Here is a 5,802-nt window from a genome sequence, read left to right as displayed (position 1 = left end):
GAAAAAGGAAGAATGTTGGAATGGTGAAATGGCGACACATTGCATCAATCATTAACCTTGAAATACCGAATAACCAATACCGCTAGTAAAGTGCGCAATTTTTTTTTTTCTGTTGAATAATTGTTACAAGTTGAAGTAATTGTCATCGGTAACTTTTGGAAATATTAAAATTTTTAATAAAATTTAGGACATTTATAATATATTTGTTATTATTTGCACTAAATTTAAATATTATGGATAGCTATTAATTTGAATAAATTAAGGAAAAAATATAGCTAATAATTAGTAAAAATAGATGAATGAATAGGTGAATATATTCAACAATTAAATTAATGTAAAATTTATGATTATACCTAAGTATACGTAAATCATGATTACAGTACAAATAAGTAAGGAAGTATTGATAAGATAAGAGGAAATTATCATCAGATCAGTTAAGTTGATCATGAAAAAAAAATGATGATAACACTGATAATTGTATTAGTTGTATGTACTTTTTGAAAGTATTTAAATGATTTTTCATCTTTATCTTTGATTTCCACTTTTTATTTTCCTTTTTGTTATTTTCTGTTTTGGTAAATTAGCAAAAAAAATTAAATATAATATAGAAAATGAATGTTGAAATTTATTCAAAAATTTGAAACTTAATATTTTTCAAAATCATTCCTTTCATTATGGTGTAAAATTGGACTTTAAAATTAATTACTCAAATACTTGAAAAGCTTTTTATCAAAAATAAAATATATTTTAACTTTTTTAAACTTATCGCTGTCAACTGATAATTTCCCTTTCATGGATGTAATTAACTTCACTAATAAATATCATTATTTATCATATTTTTAAATGTTTGTTTTAAAATGGTGAAAGAGAAGGCCATAACCTCATCCAACAATTTATCATTTGATATAGTTGGAACATTCGTGAAATTCTTTCTTTCTACACATTGATTTCATTATCAAATAAACAAATCAATTTATGTTTGTTTGAAAAAAGAAAGAAAAAAGGAAAAAAAAATAACAATTTAATAAATTTTAGAGCAATGAAAAATATCAATAAATATGAATGTATCAAACATTAACGAATTTCAATTTTATTTCAAAATATTTCTTTCTTATCACTTTACCTCCACTTCATCATTATCTTTTCCAATATTAATCATATCAATTGTTCTTTCAATTATCACTAACAATTTATATTTTATTTTGCAATTCCAATTTACATATTTGCATTACTGCTTGAATTTATAATTTAATGGCTTAATTTGCTAATAATTGTTAATGATTTGTTTTTCCAATGAATAAAATAGCCTAATTAGTTATGACAATAATTGAATTCATATGGATTATGAGAATGATGGCCAAAAAGAAAATATTTGTACTAATGTGATTGATAATATTTTGTCACAGTTAATTTTATGGCAAACAATTATTTGATTTGTCTATTTTTTGTTAATTCAATTAATTAGCGATATTAAATATTAAAAGAAAAAACATTAAAAAATCATTCCATTAATTAGCAATATTAAATATAAGTACATTAAATATTAAATATCAATATTAAATATTACAATATTAAATGTCAAAAATACACTTAATAACATTTAATAATTAATATTTAGATATATTTTATGAGAAATCACATGTCATCAAACTGGCAAATATCATTTAAATTTCCGATAAATTCTAATTAATTAATTAATTATTGAAACCATAGATTAGTTGACTGTCTTTCTCTTAATTCATAACAGCAGCTATGAGAAAATAGATTAAATAACATTGAAAAATAGGAATTCAGAATTTGCATATGTGACCTTATGAATTAAACTTTCATTATCACAGAATATATTATTGCAATAAAGCGGTTCATGACAAAGATTAAAACCCATCAAACCATCGTCTATTATCAATTCATTTATTCAAATTAATCATTTAGTAATTTACCTGAATGAAATGAGCCATCGGTAAGTGCACGTTATTACGTCTTTTATAACGTCATTACGTTAGTCGTAATTTTTCTTTCCGTTATTTGTTACGAAAGATATTTCATTCAAAATGAAAGAATAAAATGAATTTTTTTTCAGATTAAAATTTTTGAGATAAATTTAAACTGCAAAATGTGATAGATAAATGGGATGATAAAATGTGATAGTGATAAAGTGATAGCAATAAATATGTGATAGTACAAAGTATTATAAATGAATTTTCATTCATTAAATAAACAAAATTGTAAATAAATAATATCACAAAAGGTAAACAGAAAAGGAATGAAGGATTGGATTTGGAATGAAACTTTATCGAAATACAATAATTTAACCTTTCCTTTCATTTCTATTGAATTAGTCATCACATATGGCCTATTCCATGTTATGTTCAACCTACATTTGTTAATTGTATCACCTGTATCAAACTTTTAATTTGACATTGAAAAGCAATTATGGGCTGTCAAAATTTGTACTGTTGTCATTCTTTTTAAAGGTCAAACATGCGGTCCATTTCATTTTCATGACAATAAATTGTGTTCAAATTTCAAAATTAACAGATGGAGTTCGATCTGCCAGATGTCTTTGTTTGCATACCAGATATTCCGGAAATTTATGTCAGTCCATTCTTTGACGTCAGAATAATCGTACGTAAATTGAATATGATTTAGTAGTGATTTTTAGAAATTTGTTTAATTGCTTACTTCATTCTATTATTTTGGTCAAATAGTGCAAATTTCACATTTGAAAATTTCATTCTAAGACTTAATTTTAAATTCGATTACAATTTCAGCAATAGCCGAAAATATTTCATTGTTCCTTCAAAAATTAATTTTTATAAAAAAAATTTGTTGTCAGTTTTCAGTCTTTCATTATTATTCAATTACTAAGTAACAGTCAAAAATACATTGTAAATTGCAAAAAATGGAAAAACAAAAAAATTTTGGAAATAAAATCAAAAATTTGTCGAAATTTTTAGTAAGTTAAAATGTTAATGCAACTTTTTCAATCAGTCTTTGAAAATCTTTCAAGCATCTACTGACTTTGGATATTTAATTTTCATAAATTTATTTTACACATTTCATTTTATATTTTCACAAACTATAAAGACTATGGAACCGTTCAAAGTTCTTAAATTTCTGACTTAAACCATTGTCCACTTGATTGCCAATCCGGACAGAACCGGTTTTCCTTCCAAGCAATTTGCAATTTATTGAATTTTTTTTCTTTTTTAAAGCAATATGTACATAGCATATATATATATATATATATATATAAATGCATATATAACCGAAAATTGCTCATTGATCATTGATTTTGAGATGGAATGAAGATGAAATAACTGTCATTTTGAAAGAAAAAAAAATTCGCTATTTTTTTTTAAATTTCGATTTTTTTTTTTGCAATTTTTCATTTCTTTTCATTAAAAGGGAAATATTTTATTTGTGCTTAACACATTCAATGCATAATTATGATTTAATCTTAATATCTTAATATTACTTCTACTTTTTTACTTATCATTTAATCACTTTTCTTTGCATTAACATAATAGTGTAATGTGCTTATGTGATAATAAGCTTCATTTGTTTGACTAACAATTGAATTCAAAATTAAATAAGTAATTAATTATTGGTTATTTATTTCCTTTGTAAAGACTAAATATCAAACAAAAAAAAACAGCCAGGGATCATTTTTACTGACAAACATAGCTTTGTTGGAAAAGTCTAAAAAAAAAAAACGACAAAAACACTTAATGAAATCGAAAAACGCCTAATCTGTCATTTAATTTAAGTTATCAATTTCTAATTAAATAATTATAATTGCTTAAATGGTTATTAATGATAATTGTGTTGTAATAAATGAAGTAAACATTTCTATTCGTAGGAAATAAAATGCAAAGAATATCTGTTTGATTATACATACAATTAATGAAATTAGTAGTTAGGACGAATTTTAATTCATAAGATGGTAAATAAGAGTAATTTAATTTCAACAAGTTGTTTTTTTTTTTTCTTTCAAAAAAATTTTTTCCTCATTTTTTTTTTACCCCTAAAATTCTCGTTTCAATTGACGTCAAAAATTTGCCCTTTTAATAAATGTTTAAGTCAAAAGTATTACTGTGTGTATTTGTATGTGTATGTGCATGTGTCTGTCTTTGTCTGTGTACATGTATGCATACATTTTTGTGTGTCACATCCGTGCATGAAAACTTGTCGTGTTTATTTCGTAAATTGCAAATGTCCTTTACGCATATTTTGTTATTTTTATATGAATTAATAAACTTTTTTTTTTTTTTAAAAAAATATTTCCTAGTTTATCATTTTTTTTTTAATTTAAATTAATTTTTCCAATCATAACAATATGACACAAATTGTTGTTTGTGATTCTTTAAGAAAGGAAAAAAAAGGAAAACTTTTTTTTTTTCATTTAAAAAGAGAAAGAAAACAATTTGTTTTCAATTATTTCTACTCATTGAAATGATATTAATTAAAATTTTCCACAAAAATTTTTCCTTTTTCTTTTTTCTTTCTTTAAAATGAATGATTGATTTTATTTTTGATATTAAAATAATGAAACATTGCGACAAATCAATTTCATTCTCTTTTCTTTTTGTTCTATTGGAAGGATTTATTTTTAATGATTTTATTTTTGTCTCAGTTATTTTCATTTCATTTCATTTCTCTCTTTTCTCTGTACATTTCCTTTTTCTTTTTAATTTCATTTTAATAATTACTTGAAAAATATTAGATATTTTTTTTACAACAAATTATTTCAATAATTAAGTGTGATATAAATGTTATCTCTTACTTCACATTTAAAACTAAAAAAAAAAAATGAATTAAATAAAGATTTGTAAATATTATTTACATTAAATTTCATGCATTTAAAATATGAATATTTTTGAAAAAGATATAAATTTAAAAGTTGAAAAAAGCTTTTTTTAATATAATTTTTCTTTTTTTTATAATAACCTTTCAACAGTTTACGTTCAATATATCAAAAAATAAAATATATCAAATGATAAAATTATCGTTACATTTTATTAGCATCTTAGTTAGATTAAGCAGAAGGAAGCACAAGCTTGTATCTTTAACATTGATAAAATATCAACTTTTTAACTTCTCTTCATGAAGCAATTTAATCACAGTATCACAATCACAGATTCTACGTCAAACACAAATCAATAATTATTTTAATCAATAATGATTAAATTAAATGAGATAAGATAATAAAAGTAAAAAAATATCAAAAAAAAAAAACTAAAGAGTGAATTTAATTGGAATCAAACAAACATTTACATATTTCGTATGCATTATTGCACGCATATTTTACAAATGTATAAATGTTCAGATACATTAAAATTGAAATTTTAATATCAAATAATTTAAAATGATTCAATTCCTATTTGTCAATCAATTTTTTCTCATCAACTTATTTACACTTGTACTATTGAATGATACTAATTTATACCTTTTCAATGACACAAAAACTATATGAAACTTATAGATGCAATAATAACAGTAGCTTTTATTGTTATTGTTATTGATATTGTCATTGTAATAATTATTATTGTCACATGTTATAATGTTCATTTCATTTCATTTCTATCAATGATTATAATAATAACAATGATAATAATAATAATAATAATAATAATAATAATAATAATAATAATAATAATAATAATAATAATAATAATAATAATAATAATAATAATAATAATAATAATAATAATAATAATAATAATAATAATAATAATAATAATAATAATAATAATAATAATAATAATAATAATAACTAATAATAATAATAATAATAATAAT

The sequence above is a fragment of the Loa loa genome (assembly GCF_000183805.2).
Source record: "Loa loa unplaced genomic scaffold supercont3.2, whole genome shotgun sequence".
Taxonomy (NCBI): Eukaryota; Metazoa; Nematoda; class Chromadorea; order Rhabditida; family Onchocercidae; genus Loa; species Loa loa.
This window is presented reverse-complemented; position numbering follows the sequence as displayed.